The sequence below is a fragment of the Amblyraja radiata genome, chromosome 4, assembly GCF_010909765.2.
Source record: "Amblyraja radiata isolate CabotCenter1 chromosome 4, sAmbRad1.1.pri, whole genome shotgun sequence".
Lineage (NCBI taxonomy): Eukaryota > Metazoa > Chordata > Chondrichthyes > Rajiformes > Rajidae > Amblyraja > Amblyraja radiata.
This window is the reverse complement of record NC_045959.1, coordinates 85,887,091-85,903,913: the sequence shown is the minus strand read 5'-3', so window position 1 is coordinate 85,903,913 and position 16,823 is coordinate 85,887,091.

Sequence of the window (16,823 nt, the reverse complement as noted above, 5' to 3'; positions counted from 1 at the left end):
TGATGTGAAGGAGAGGACCTTTTCCACAAAATAATGAAGGTACATAGAAAAATAGGCTTTGGCGGATATCATATAGGCCCAGGAACCTGAACTACCATTCCTTTATCCATAATCTCTAATGTTTTCATCGACCACAATTCTAACACTATTATTGAAATTGATGATTAATCAATGTCATGGACTCATACAGCATGGAAATAGGCCTTTCTGCCCAACTTGCCCTCACCGGCCAACGTCCCATCTACATGAGCCCCACCTGCCTTCTTTTGGTCCACATCCCTCTAAACTTGTCCCAGTCATGTACCTGTTTAAATGTTTCTTAAACATTGCAAGAGTACCTTTATATCTAATATTATAAAATCTCATATTAGTGTTGTTGGGGAGAGAGTGCTCCAATTCCCCAGCTGTTTTAGACTTCATGGTATTACTTCAAATTTGAATGTTCAGATTATGCCCACTAGTTCTGGAGGATATAGTTCAGGAGACGAGGCGGTGTGCACGCTCCAGTCAGCACCAATGGTGCAGATGGTCAACACCTTTGAGTTCCTCGGTATAAACGTCACCAACAATCTGTCCTGAACCATTCACATTGATGCTGTGGCCAAGAAAGCACACTCATGCCTCTACTTCCTCAGAAGATTTAGGATGTTTGACATATCTCCAATGATTCTTACCAATTTTTACAGATGTGTGAAGAAAGCATCCTATGGGAATGCATCACAGCTTAGATGGGTGACAGCTCTGTCAAAGACATTAAGAAACAAGCAACAGCAGATGCTGGTTTACAAAAAAAAGACACAAAATGCTGAAGTATCTCAGTGGGTCAGGCAGCATCCCTGGAGAACATGGATAGTTGATGTTTTGGGTTGCGACCCTTGTTCAGGCTGAGAAATTGCAGAGATGTAGCTCAGTCCATCACACAGACCAATGCTATCCACACTACACATTATCTCAGGAAATCATCCAACATAATCAAGGACCATTTAAACCCGAGTCATTTGTGCTTCTTCCCTCCCCCATCAGGTAGAAGATACAAAAGCTTGAAAGCAAGTGCCACCAGCTTCCTTCTCATTGGTATCGGACTGTGGGAAACTAGAGAGGAAATTGCAGGTGTCATGGCTGTGATTTATGATTAAATACGGGTGAGGTGCCAGAAGACTGAAGGGTGCAAATATTGTGCCTCTATTTAAGAAGGGCTGCAGGGCTGTGGTCAGAAAGTTATTAGGGAGTATTCTGAGGGATATGCATTTAGATGGATAGGGTCTGATTAGGGGTAGTCAACGTGTATGTGGGAGATCGTGTCTCACAAATCTAGTTTTTTTAAAGTCTTTTGAAGATGAGACCAAAAAGGTTGATGAGGACAGATATATGGACATATATGAATTTCAACAAGGCATTTGACAAGGTTCCACATGGAAGGCTACTCTGGAAGGTTAGATCGCATGGGAACCAAGTTGAGCTAGCCGACTGGATAAAAAATTGGCTTTATGGAAGGAAGCAAAGGGTAATGGTGGAAGGTTATATTTTAGACTGGAGGCCTGGGACTAGTGGTGTGCCTCAGGGTTTGGTGCTGGGCCCATTGCTATTTGACATCTGTATCAATGATTTGGATGAGGAATGATTAGTAAGTTTGCAGACAACACTTAACTGCCATTGTAGATAGCAAAAATTATTGTCAAAAATTGCAGCAGGATCTTGTTTGGTTGGGCAGGTGGGCTGAGGAATGGAGTATAATACAGAAAAGTGCGAGGTATTGCGTTTTAGGAAGTCAAACCAGCGCAGGACTTACACAATGAATGGCAGGACAGGGACCACAAGCGCCAGTAAGCCAGAAGTTAGTTTTGTACAAGAGTTTATGTATGTAGTTTATGATCGAGTCGCGATCAGCTCCGAGGACGGAGGCAGAAAGGGAGAAAGAGAGAGAGGTGTGCTGCGCTGCTGTAAAACGGACCCCGCGCAAGATAAGTATTCTTTTTGTTCTCTTGTCAATAAATCAGATGTGTTCATGTACGAGAGGGGTTCGCCGACGGACTGAGTCACGATCAGTGCCGTGGACGGAGGCAGAGAGAGGGGGAGCTGTGCTGCTGTAAAACGTACCCCGTGCATACAAAGACAAGTATTGTTTTTGTTCTGTCCCTTCTTGTATATGGCCTCAGTGTTCCTGGATCAGTCCAGTTTACTGTCTAGATAGACTCCAAGGTATTTGTACTCCCTGATTACTCTGAGCAGCTAGATTACTAGTTCAGTAAACATGTCCACCATAATCTCACACCCTATTCATGTCACCTGTTACAACCCAGAAATGGTCAGAGGCAGACAAATTGAAGGGTGCATACTTGTGCCTTTTGGTCAATTACACTTGGCCGAAGTGTTCTGACCGGTCATACAAAATCATGAGAGGAATAGATTGTGTTGATGCACAGAGTATTTTGCCCAGAGTAGGGGAATCGAGGATCAGAGGGCATAGGTTCAAGGTGAAGGGGAAAAGATTTAATAGGAATCCGAGGGGTAACTTTTTCACACAAAGGGTTGTATGGAACAAGCTGCCAGAGGAGGTAGTTGAGGCTGGGACTATCCCATTGTTTAAGAAACAGTTAGACATGTACATGGATAGAACAGGTTTGGAGGAACATGGACCAAGCGCAGGCAAGTGGAACTAGTGTAGCTGGGTCATTGTTGGCTGATGTGGGCGAGTTGGGCCGAAGGGCCCGTTTCCACACTGTATCACTCTATGACTCTATGACTCTAAGTATGCAATCAAAAATAAAAAAACTGCAGCTGCTGAAAATTTGAAAAAAAACACACTCAGCAAAGTCTGGCAGCATCTACGATAAACAAACAATTCTTTGCTGCTTCCCTCAATTTGTTCAGCCTGCATTATGTGAGCAAAAGGAGAGTAAATGTTGTGTGAATTAGCTGACTGGGAAGAGGTGTTCTGAATAAATGTAACTTGGCAGCTCAGACGTTACGTTTCAGAGGGAATTATTTCCTAATGTCTTTCTTCAGATACAGATATTAATGGAGAAAAAACATAAGATAAATGGTAGACTAAAAAGAGCAAATTGATTGAGCAATTTAAACCGAGTCCATATTAGTCTTCACTAATTTGCTGTTAAAGTTCACTTTATATAACCCAAACATTCACACAATGCTGTTATGATTGATACTTTTAGTCCAAGCTCCATGGCTCTTTGAGTCCCTGAAATTATTTAGTTTGTCTTTCCAGCCTTTAAATCGTCCAAAAACAATAATATTAATGTGTCAAAACGAAAAAGAGAATGAAATGGAAATTGGCATATTTGTAACGAAACTGTGTCTTTCTCTCTCTTCTTCTCCTGTAGGTGTCAATGTAGTAGTGTGTGGTTCAAGAAAAGGAAGCTGCCATTTAATACTCTGGGCACAAAATGCTGAAGTAACTCAACGGGTCAGGCAGCCTCCTGACAAAAGTAATAGGTTTTGGGTCGAGACCCTTCTTCAGGTCCCCTCCCACCCCCCCCTCACATCCATACATTACACTTGAACCACAGGCAGTCTGAGCAGATAGCCATAGGGAACCTGTCCCAATAGGTATGTCACACAAGTCAATGAGGATTAGTTTGTAACTCATACATGAAAATTCTAGATAGTTACAAAATGCTGAACAAACTCAAGGGGTCAAGCAGGATCTCTGGGGAAAATTGATAGGTGACGTTTTGAGTTAGGACCCTTCTTCAGACTGATTGTAGTGGGGATGGGTGTTGGGGAACTGGGAGCAAGAAAAGACCAGGACAAACTAGGGCAGGCACCAGATGACCTCGGGTAAGGAGATTCCCAGAAAGGCCGATTGTTGGCTAGGGACGGCATAATTCCAAGAGGGATACAACGTTGCAAACTGTGGATAGACACAAAAAGCTAGAGTAACTCAGCGGGACAGGCAGCATCTCGGAGGAGAAGGAATGGGTGACGTTTCGGGTTGAGACCTTTCTTCAGTGGTTAGGGATAAGGGAAACAAGAGATATAGACGGTGATGTTGCGAGATAAAGAACAATGAATGAAAGATATGCAAAAAAATAATGATTATAAAGGAAACAGACCATTGTTAGCTGTTTGTAGGGTGAAAATGAGAAGCTGGTGCGACTTGGGTGGGAGAGGGATAGAGAGAGAGAATGCCGGGGCTACCTGAAGTGAGAGAAATCAATATTCATACTACTGGACTATAAGCTGCCCAAGCGAAATATGAGATGCTGTTCCTCCATTTTGCGTTTATCCTCACTCTGACTATGGAGGAGACTGAGGACAGAAAGGTCTGAGTAGGAATGGGAAGGAGAATTCAAGTTTCCAGCAACCGGGAGATCCGGTTGGTTCACGCAGGTTGAACTAAGGTTTTCCGCGGATCAATTGCCATGTCTGCATTTGGTCTCGCCGATATACGAGTCCACATATTGAACATCGGATACAGTAGATGAGGTTGGAGGAGGTGCAAGTGAACCTCTGCCTGACCTGAAAGGACTGTCGGGGTCCCTGGACAGAGTCGAGGGAGGAGGTATAGCGACAGGTGTTGCTATACTGTGGAACCGTAGAATGGTTACCTGACTTTTAGTGGAGAAGGGGACAGTGCGGGGGAAGAGTGAGAGGAGCAGGGATCGTCCCGGGGAGTGACAGGAGAAGAGACCAATCTGACTGGCTGGGGAGGAGATCGACCTGCGCAAGTGCGTTTTTTACATAGAAACTAGGCGCAGGAGTAGGCCATTCGGCCCTTCGAGCCTGCACCGCCATTCAATATGATCATGGCTGATCATCCAACTCAGTATCCTGTACCTGCCTTCTCTCCATACCCCCTGATCCCTTTAGCCACAAGGGCCTCATCTAACTCCCTCTTAAATATAGCCAATGAACTGGCCTCAACTACCTTCTGTGGCAAAGAATTCCAGAGATTCACCACTCTCTGTGTGAAAAATGTTTTCCTCATCTCGGTCCTAAAAGATTTCCCCCTTATCCTTAAACTGTGACCCCTTGTTCTGGACTTCCCCAACATCGGGAACAATCTTCCTGCATCTAGCCTGTCCAACCCCTTAAGAATTTTGTAAGTTTCTATAAGATCCCCCCTCAATCTTCTAAATTCTAGCGAGTACAAACCGAGTCTATCCAGTCTTTCTTCATATGAAAGTCCTGACATCCCAGGAATCAGTCTGGTGAACCTTCTCTGTAATCCCTCTATGGCAAGAATGTCCTTCCTCAGATTAGGAGACCAAAACTGTACGCAATACTCCAGGTGTGGTCCCACCAAGACCCTGTACAACTGCAGTAGAACCTCCCTGCTCCTATACTCAAATCCTTTTGCTATGAATGCTAACATACCATTCGCCTTCTTCACTGCCTGCTGCACCTGCATGCCTATTTTTAATGACTGGTGTACCATGACACCCAGGTCTCGTTGCATCTCTACCTTTCCTAATCGGAAAAAGTTACGATTTTTAAACCTCGCTAACTTTTACAATACAATACCGATCAGAACAAAACTTGTTGCACTCGCAGCATATGAGAACGGTGAGTGAGCTGATGAAAAATCATAACGCTATCGTGTACCATTTTTGCGCAAATAGAAAAACTGCGCAAAATTGCAACAGAAAAATTCAATATCTGGGTATTCAAATTACGAGAAGACACAAATCATTATTTAGTGCCAATTTTATGCCACTATTAAATAAACTGAATGATATGATTACATTTTGGAAAACGCTCCCGCTCTCATTGATAGGTAGAATTAACGCTATAAAAATGACTTTCTTACCACAATTAATATATTTGTTTCAAGCGATCCCAATATATATTCCAAAATACTTTTTCAAAAAACTAGATTCTACTATCACTAATTTTATATGGGATTACAGAGCACACAGAATTTAATGAAAGCATTTGTGTAAACCTAAAGAATTTGGGGGTTTATCATTACCTAACTTTATGTATTACTACCGGGCAGTGCATATTAAGAACATAATGTACTGGTTGGATAGTTCCACTCAGCAGTTGGAGTGGATAAGAATGGAGAAAGAGGAGTGCTATCCGCACGATATAGGAACGATCTTGCTCTCACCGATAAAATTGAATAGTATAATATATAAGAAGAACCCAATTATTCACAATACAATAAGAATTTGGAAACAAATAAAAGTATCCTTGAAATTAAATAATCTATCAGTACTAACCCCAATATTGAACAACCCTGCATTCAAACCATCTCTCATCGATAAAACATACCAACAATGGGATAGACTGGGATTAGGAAAGTAGGGGATATGTATGAATTGGGCAAACTGTTATCATTTCAACATTTAAAATTAAAATTTAAACTGAAGGATAATCAATATTTAAAATATATACAGATATGTGACTTTATGAAGAAATATATACATAGATTTCAAATTATATTTTTAGACCCTTTAGAAGAAGCAATGAATATTAAGGCTGATTCACAAAAACTAATATCATACTTTTATAACAATATATTAAATAGAGAATTACCCTCAACAGAAGCACTAAGAGAAGATTGGGAACATGAGCTAATGATAAAGATCTCAAAGGATAGATGGGAAAAGTATCTGATGAACACACATAATTGTTCTATTAATGCAAGACATAATTTAATTCAATTCAAATTATTACATAGACTATATTATTCAAAAACGAGGTTGAATAAATTTTATCCAAACGTCTCTCCCAGATGCGATAAATGTTTGTTTCAAAACGCTAATATAACACATTCATTTGTAGGATGTACAAAGTTGAATACATTTTGGAGCGATATATTTGATATATTTACAAATCTTTTCAAGTCCACAATAGAACCTAAAACGGAATGGATTATATTTGGAATAATAGTAGAAGATATCAATTTAAATAAAGACCAAAATGTTTTTTTTAATTATGGGTTAATAATTGGAAAGAAATTGATACTTAAATTTTGGAAGAATACAACCATACCAACTGTTAAAATGTGGATTAGGAATATGATGGACATAGCACGCCTTGAAGAAATGAGACTCCGACTAATAGATAAATATGACCAATTCTTAAGGAGTTGGTCTCCTTTCATCGACTTTTTGGAATCATGTGATGCAGCGGTACCGTAGAGATTGCTGATTTCAGTTCATGCCGCGCGCGGATAGATCTACATCTCCGAATAAAGATTTGAAAATTTCTCTTTTAAGGGGCCTTCTCTCCTATTTCTACTTTCCACTTTTTCTTTTTTTTATATACACACTTCACGTTTTTCTACTCGCTACCATCTATTTTTCCTCTTTTTCCCCTTTCTATTGTTTTATTTTTCTTGTCTTGCTTACTTCCTTCTTAAAACATAAAACTAGAGGTTGTACATAGAATGGATTACAGTATGACATAGTTGGCACCTAAAATTAGGTTCCACTGTACTGTTTTGTACTGTATTAACTTCTAATAAAATAAACAAAAAAACAAAAAAACAAAACAAAAAAACCGCGCAAACCGGAAGAGCACAAGATCAGAGTTTTGGTTATGTATAGATGGCTGTATCAAAGGAGCAGGATCATGGACTAAAAGCAAGTTCTTTCAAAGTCACTGTAGGTTGAAATGTTTCCAATTTGTCTGAAGAACGGTCCCGACAAAAAACATCATCTGTCTATTCCATCCACAGATGCTGTTTAACCTATTGAGTTACTCCAGCAGTTTGTGTTTTGCCCAAGATTCCAGCATCTGGTGTTCCTTGCATTTGGATAGTGGATGTGGAGAGGATGTTTCCACAGTGGGAGTGACTAGGACCGGAGATCATAGCCTCAGAATTAAAGAATGTTCCTATAGGAAGGAGATGAGGAGGAATTTCTTTAGTCAGATGGTAGTGAATCTGTGGAATTCATTGCCACAGCAGCTCGTGGAGGCTGTCCATGGATATTTTTAGGGCAGTGATAGATAGATTGTTGATTAGTACTTGCCCGGAGTTATGGGGAGAAGGCAAGAGAATGGGGTGAGAGGGAGAGATAGATCAGCCATGATTGAATAGCAGAGAAGACTTGTTGGGCCAAATGGCCTAATTCTGCTCCTATCACATATGAAGGTATGAACAACCTGTTTTATCTGTTTCTATGGCTTTCTATTGCAGTTAAGACTTCAATAAAACAGAATGCTGGAAATGCCCAGGAGGTCAGGCAGGATCTGAGGAGGAAGAAGGAAAATTATTGTTTCAGAACAATAGCTTTTCATCAGAACTGGGAAATGTTTAAACAAACACATTTCAGGTTGCAACCAAGGGAGAGGTTTGTGAGAGCATAGGCATTGTTTGTTAATGGGTAGTGTGGAAGAAAAATAAGTGAAGAAGTGATGATGCTGGTTGAGGGAGGATGCAAATGGATTGTAGCTCGCGTCTGATCTATCTGGAGGGGAATTTAGGGGAGATGAAAGATGACAAGCCAAAATGAAAAACAATAAAGAGCAAGAGTAGCTGGATTAGATCGTCTGTTGGTTGTGTGGTGAGGCCGCAACTTTCAAGAAAAAATTATTTGAAGACATTGTTTATCATTAAATGCTTGTTAATGATAAACTATGAGCCAAACATTGAATTCTGCACGGAACACGATTGTTTGAAGAAGGGTCCTGACCTGAAACATCGCCTATTCATGTCCTCTTGAGATGCTGCCTTCCTCATTGAGTGACTGCAGCACTTTGTGTTCCACACAAGATTACAGTTGTAGTCATTGAATTCTGCATGACTTGCACCTGAAAGATACAATTTTGAAAATTAAACCTGCATAGTTTCGCAGTTGAACTGGAATGTACTGGATATTACTGAGGCAAATTTGAGGATCTGTTCGGGTAGAGAGATAAACATTGTAGCCCATGTGAATGAAGAGGTATCACTGTGGTTTGTCACATTTGCTTCAGGTTGATGTGGAGATAAAGCACAATAGTAAAACCTGATGCTAATAGTCTGTCTTTATTCTATAACCATACACAACAGTATTCAATAATCTACTGATCCCTGATGATCTCACCCAATCATGCTGAACAATTTTTCCAACCTTTGTTCCCTGCTTCCCAGAAAGCTTCAAATTACTGTCAACATCCAGTCAATACAAATTATGTTAGTGTTTGTCTGCACACACGTTTACAATGACATGGAGGTATGCAGCGTAAATTTGGAAAAATAAAATCAATTGATAGATGGTCATGTTAAAAAAATGGTGTATCTGTAGAACAACTCTAAGGTAGCTGGGGGAAACCACAAAACTAACATTGTGGGGCCAGTCTCATGATGCTACCTGTCCGCTTCTGTCAGCCGTTGCCCAGCAAGGTCACCTTTTCTCACAATGCAAGGTTGGCTCTTTTGCTGCATTTTGCAGTCCTCCCTGAGTGTTCATCGGGATCCAGAGGGCTGCTGAGGTTAGGTGACAGGAAATTCCCACCAGATCTTCCCTTAAAGTGGCCCGGCACCTTACACAACAGATGGGGTGGAGAGAAGAAAGAGAATGGGTCCAGCATAAAGGAGTCAAAATGTGAAATCATAAGACCATAAGTAATAGGAGTAGAATTAGGCCATTCAGCCCATCAAGTCTACTCTGCCATTCAATCATGGCTGATCTATTCCTCCCTCCTAACCCCATTCTCCTGCCTTCTCCCCATAACCTCTGACACCCGTACTAATCACTAATCAAATGAAAGCCAAACTACCCAGGGATGATATCAGGGAACATGCGGATTTAGGTGGAAACCACAGGAAAACCCATGCGGTCACAGGGAGAAGGTGCAAACTCCACACAGACATCATGATCAAACCTGGGTCTCTGGAGCTGTGACACATCAGCCCTCCCAGCTGTGCCACTGTGTTTCCCGATATTCCTTTGCAAGCCCATAGGAAAAAGATAAATACTAAGACTTTTAGTTTAGTTTAGTTTAGAGATACAATGCATAACCAAGCACTTTGGCGCACCGAGTCCGCACTGACCAGTGATCCCCGTACATTAACACTATCCTACACACACTAGGGATAATTTACATTTAAACCAAGCCAATTAACCTACAAACTTGTACGTCTTTGGAGTGTGGGAGGAAACCAAAGATCTTGGGGAAAACCCAAGCGATCTCAGGGAGAAGGTGCAATCTCCACACAGACAGCACCCGAGGTCCTGATCAAACCCGGATCTCTGGAGCTGTCAAACTGCGTACAGACAGCACCCATAGTCAGGATCTCAGACAGTGTACAGACAGCACCCATAGTCAATGGCGCTGCAATTGCTGTAAGGCAGCAACTCTACCGCTGTGCCACTGTGCCACCCTGCTTTCTGCTCTTGCAGAATGTTGGTCAGGATAGGAGTTTTCCCACACTAATGGCCCATCCCTGACGCGTTCCATGTCCTACCTTAGGTCAGGGGACAATGTCTGCTCTCAGCCTCGAGCCATCTCCTCACCTCTATGGGCACAGAGAAGCCATCATTTCCACCATTTGGCATTTTCTGGTTTTAACTCAACGTTCTTTGTGTTTTTGAACTAATGGATGATTTTAAAGATCGGCCCTAGATTTAGAAATTATGACCTAATTATATTGGATGAATGAATGAATTAATTAATTAATTGATTGATAAGTTTATTGGCCAAGAATTCACATTCAAGGAATAAGGCACAGATAACTGGAAACCATGTTTTCTTTCTTTTTCTCGTTCTCTACATTTCCCTGTAAAGGGGATGGATTCATAGTCATAAGGTCAAGTGATAGGAGGAGCAGAATTAAGCCATTCGACCCATCAAGTCTACTCTGCCATTAAACCACGGCTGATTTATCTCTCCCTCCTAACCCTATTCTCCTGCCTCCTCCCCATAACCCCTGAGAGCAAGCATACTGGATGCCTCGTACTAGTGTTTCTGGATATAAACCTACTGTGCCCAGATTGTCTGAAAAATAATCCTCCTGCAGTACTTTAAGTGGGGAATAGGAACCCACAGAAAGTATCTGCACATAAGAAAAACCAAAGGATTATTATGGTATCAAATGCTCCATGCATGGGATATAGCAGAAGCTGCGATTTGTGCTGATAGATTAAGATAACACAATGCAAACTGCTAAGTGCTTGCACCGATTTCGAAGTGTAACGAGAGCAATTTAACTAAACTTGAAATTTTCATTGATCCTCCAGTTAAGCATCATCAGTGCTCCTTTTATTTAACTTACTTCATATCTCCCTGGAATATGCCTCTTGCTCTATCTGAATTCAGCAGAGACATAGGAAAGAAATCATTTGCATTAATCTTAATACTGAATAGATTTCCTTCTGATAGCTCTCTCAGAGTGTTTGACTTCAGGTGCTTCAGGCTAACAAAAAATAATGAGGTTAGTTCTCGGAGACAGATACAATGGCAAAATACTGTAGATACCAGTACAATATATTCAATATTCAGGAGGGATAGACAGAAAGGGAAAGGAGGTGGGGTAGTGTTGCTGGTTAGAGAGCAGATAAATGCAATAGAAAGGAAGGACATTAGCTTGGAGGATGTGGAATTGATATGGGTAGAGCTGCGAAACACTAAAGGGCAGAAAATGCTAGTGGGAGTTGTGTGCAGGCCACCTAACAGTAGTAGTGGAGTTGGGGATGGCATCAAACAGGAAATTAGAAATGCGTGCAACAAAGGTAAAACAGTTATAATGGGTGACTTCAATCTACATATAGATTGGGTGAATCAAATTGGCAAGGGTGCTGAGGAAGAGGATTTCTTGGAATGTATGCGGGATAGTTTTCTAAACCAACATGTAGAGGAACCAACGAGAGAGCAGGCTATTCTAGATTGGGTATTGAGTAATGAGGAAGGGTTAGTTAGCAGTCTTGTTGTGCGTGGCCCCTTGGGCAAGAGTGACCATAATATGGTTGAGTTCTTCATTAGGATGGAGAGTGACATTGTTAATTCAGAAACAAGGGTCCTGAACTTAAAGAAAGGTAACTTTGAGGGTATGAGACGTGAATTGGCCAAGATAGACTGGCAATTGATTCTTAATGGGTTGACGGTGGATATGCAATGGAAGGCGTTTAAAGACTGCATGGATGAACTACAACAATTGTTCATCCCAGTTTGGCAAAAAAATAAATCAGGGAAGGTGGTGCATCCGTGGATAACAAGGGAAATCAGGGATAGTATCAAAACAAAAGATGAAGCGTACAAATTAGCCTGAAAAAGCAGCCTACGAGAGGACTGGGAAAAATTCAGTCCAGCAGAGGAGGACAAAGGGCTTAATTAGGAAAGGGAAAATAGATTATGAAAGAAAACTGGCAGGGAACATAAAAATTAACTGCAAAAGCTTTTATAGATATGTGAAGAGAAAAAGATTAGTTAAAACAAATGTAGGTCCCTTGCAGTCAGAAACAGGTGAATTGATCATGGGGAACAAGGACATGGCAGACCAATTGAATAACTACTTTGGTTCCGTCTTCACTAAGGAAGACATAAATAATCTGCCAGAAATAGCAGGGGGCCGGGGGTCAAATGAGATAGAGGAACTGAGTGAAATCCAGGTTAACCGGGAAGTGGTGTTGGGTAAATTGAATGGATTAAAGGCCAATAAATCCCCAGGGCCAGATAGGCTGCATCCCAGAGTACTTAAGGAAGTAGCCCCAGAAATAGTGGATGCATTAGTGATAAATTTTCAAAACTCTTTAGATTCTGGAGTAGTTCCTGAGGATTGGAGGGTAGCTAATGTAACCCCACTTTTTAAAAAGGGAGGGAGAGAGAAAACGGGGAATTACAGACCAGTCGGTAGTGGGGAAACAGCTATTAATCAGTTATTAATCAGTTATTAAAGATGGGATAGCAGCTCGTTTGGAAAGTGGTGAAATCATTGGACAAAGTCAGCATGGATTTATGAAAGGTATATCATTGGGTGGGCGGCGCGACCGACGTCGCAGCGGCCTCTGCAGTCTGTCTGTGTTTTTTTGTTTTGTTTTTTTTGTCCCGTTGAGTGTATAGTTTGTAGTGGGCTTTTAAATGTGTATGTGTGGGGGAAACTTTTAAATCTCTTCCCTGCACGGAGACCCGACCTTTTCTCTGTTGGGTCTCCGTTGTCGTTGGGACCTAGCACCGTGGAGCGGCCTCCAACCGGAACGACCTGGGGGCTCAAGTCACGGAGCCTGCGGAGCTGCGGACCTACCATCATGGAGCTGGCCGGCTTCGGAGCGTGAGGTGTTCGGAGCGTGGAGAGCTGCGGTGGCGCGCGGCTGTGTCCCGACTCCGGTGGATGGTGACACCGGGAGCTCGCGGGTCCCCGGTGGGAGACCGCTTTGCGGGGCACCGGCAACGGCGACTTCTCCCGCTCGAATTGCGGGGCTGAGAGTGACCTGGAGCTGGGCCTTACATCGCCTGGGGCGGCTTTAAATTGCCGCGGACTTGTTGGCGCCCGCCGGGGGCTCCAACATCAATATCCGGAGCAGGGCCTTGCATCGCCCGGCGTTGCTTTAAATGGTCGCGGACTTGCTAGCGCCCGCCGGGGGCTTTGACTTTGACATCGGGAGAGGAATGGAGAGCAGGGGAGAGACAAGACTTTGCCTTCCATCACAGTGAGGAGGAGATTCACTGTGATGGATGTTTGTGTAAATTGTGTTGGTGTGTGTCTTGGTTCTTTTCTTGTATCGCTGCAGAAACCAAATTTCGTTTGAACCTCATGTGAGGTTCAAATGACAAATAAATGGTATTGTATTGTATGTCTGACGAATCTTATAGAATTTTTCGAGGATGTAACTAGTAGAGTGGATAAGGGAGAACCGGTGGATGTGTTATATCTGGACTTTCAGAAGGCTTTCGACAAGGTCCCACATAAGAGATTAGTATACAAACTTAAAGCACACAGTATTGGGGGTTCAGTATTGATGTGGATAGAGAACTGGCTGGCAGACAGGAAGCAAAGAGTAGGAGTAAACGGGTCCTTTTCACAATGGCAGGCAGTGACTAGTGGGGTACCGCAAGGCTCAGTGCTGGGACCCCAGCTATTTACGATATATATTAATGATTTGGACGAGGGAATTGAATGCAACATCTCCAAGTTTGCGGATGACACGAAGCTGGGGGGCAGTGTTAGCTGTGTGGAGGATGCTAGGAGACTGCAAGGTGACTTGGATAGGCTGGGTGAGTGGGCAAATGCATGGCAGATGCAGTATAATGTGGATAAATGTGAGGTTATCCACTTTGGTAGCAAAAACAGGAAATTAGACTATCATCTGAATGGTGGCCGATTAGGAAAGGGGGAGATGCAACGAGACCTGGGTGTCATGGTACACCAGTCATTAAAAGTAGGCATGCAGGTGCAGCAGGCAGTGAAGAAGGTGAATGGTATGTTAGCATTCATAGCAAAAGGATTTGAGTATAGGAGCAGGGAGGCTCTACTGCAGTTGTACAGGGTCTTGGTGAGACCACACCTGGAGTATTGCGTACAGTTTTGGTCTCCTAATCTGAGGAAAGACATTCTTGCCATAGAGGGAGTACAGAGAAGGTTCACCAGACTGATTCTTGGGATGTCAGGACTTTCATATGAAGAAAGACTGGATAGACTCGGTTTGTACTCGCTAGAATTTAGAAGATTGAGGGGGATCTTATAGAAACTTACAAAATTCTTAAGGGGTTGGACAGGCTAGATGCAGGAAGATTGTTCCCGATGTTGGGGAAGTCCAGAACAAGGGGTCACAGTTTAAGGATAAGGGGGAAATCATTTAGGACCGAGATGAGGAAAACATTTTTCACACAGAGAGTGGTGAATCTCTGGAATTCACTGCCACAGAAGGTAGTTGAGGCCAGTTCATTGGCTATATTTAAGAGGGTGTTAGATGTGGCCCTTGTGGCTAAAGGGATCAGGGGGTATGGAGAGAAAGCAGGTACAGGATACTGAGTTGGATGATCAGCCATGATCATATTGAATGGCGGTGCAGGCTTGAAGGGCCAAATGGCCTACTCCTGCACCTAATTTCTATGTTTCTATGTTTCTAAGAGCTCTCTCTTAGGCTTGGGAGGGTGAAGTGTGAAGCAGGATTACGGGGAAGATTACGGGTCCAGCTATGATGGTTGAGAATTCTCGGAACTACTTGAAGGGAATTATCTGAGGTCTGCCCCCACTGACAGGACATAAAATGCTCAGGAAGGTCATCGTTCTGTGTTACTGAAGTAGGGCTCCCAAGCACCTGAAGAATAGTTCAGCCATATGGTTATTAATGAAAATTCTGTTGATGTTTGTGATGCACACCAAGGCTGCAAGAACATGGCTGTAGGCTCCAATATAGACAGGTAGAGAATCCACAAGGGGTTTGGGTCTTGGGCCTTTTTCAATGCTGTATCTCAAAACTAAACTAAACGATTGGCATAATATTCTGACTAAGACTTCTCTCATAACTCGTATCACTTGAGCTAGTGGAGTCATCTTATATCAATAGAATTGAATTGAATTGATTGAATTAAATACTTTATTGTCACATGTGACAATTCAGTTAAATTATTTTAGTCGTCCATGAAGGGCGCTTACGTACTACATTGTCGATTGTTCTTCCCCTTCGCTCATGGCGGTCCCCCCAGTGAGGGTTCCCCATTGTACATTGTTCTTCCCTTCTCCCTCATGGTGGTCCCCCCATGACAGGTCCCTATTGTTCTTCCTCCTCCCACATGGCAGTCCCTCCAGGCCAGGGCCACCTTTGTTCTTTCCCTGGGCAGCGGCATCCTCACGTCCTCTCCAACCCAGGCCCCAGCCGTGGGCTCCGTTAACCCAAGTACCAATGGCCGCGAGCTTCGTCGACCTGCAATGCCCCTCTTCCAACCCATGAGGCTTCGGACCACAAGGCCCGGGCTCTGATCCGTGATGGTCTACCTCCAACTCTGTGACTTTCTGGCCTGCGAGACCCGCCAGCCCAGTTCCACCACCAGCCCAAAAGGCCGGGCTCTAGCCCGCGAGGCTACACTGCCAGCCCACAAGACTTCGACCTGCAAGGCCTATGCGGCGAGGCTTTACCATTGGCCCACGAGGCCTGGGTCGTGAGCCTTCGGCCTCGGCTTCTCAGCAGCACCTTCACAAGTCAATGGGAAGGAAATCTGCAAAGTTGCAGCTGTAACTTTACTGCAATAGTTGTTTAATTGGTGGGCCTGAGGTGCTAAAAGAGGTTGCATAAATTCAGGTTTCCATCATGAACGTACTTGGTATTCTATTCAAGAGATGGAAAGAGATAGAAGTGATAAAGAGCTTGTTGTCTCAAGTCCAATGTCCCTGCTCCCCAAGAGATGGAATTGATGAAATCACAGGAATGATTCACTATTCAATTTCTCCGTTATTATCCCACCTTCACTTGGGGATCTAGGAACCTGAAGAGAGAGAATCGAACTCGAATCTGGGAAAGGTAATTTTTGCTCAGAAGAAGAATAATGAATGAGAGGCAGTCTCTGAGCCCGGCAGTCCCTATACATCACAATCATGTGTTAGTAAGCATCACTCTGGCCAGAGCTTCTGCAAGGAGGTAGACGAAAATAATTGAAAATAAGTGCATCTGACAATGTTTATACCTCCAGGTTAGATGGTTTTAAGAAACAATAAAAGATATCTCAGCTGCTCTCCACAAGTAAGTGGCTGCAGCCATTCATATTTATATAGCACTTGGATCATTTCTCAGCTCGACTATCAAACACAGTTTGACTCCAAGGAGATTTGTCAGAAAAAAGTCCAAATTTTGATCAATGAAATACATTTTGAAAGTGGAGAAGGGGGAAGGGAAGAAATCCCAGCGCTGTGGGATGTTGTGAGTGGTGTAACAATGGTAGCAGGGGTTACACGAGGCTGGATGGAAAGAGTGCAGAGGAATGGAGGGGTAAGG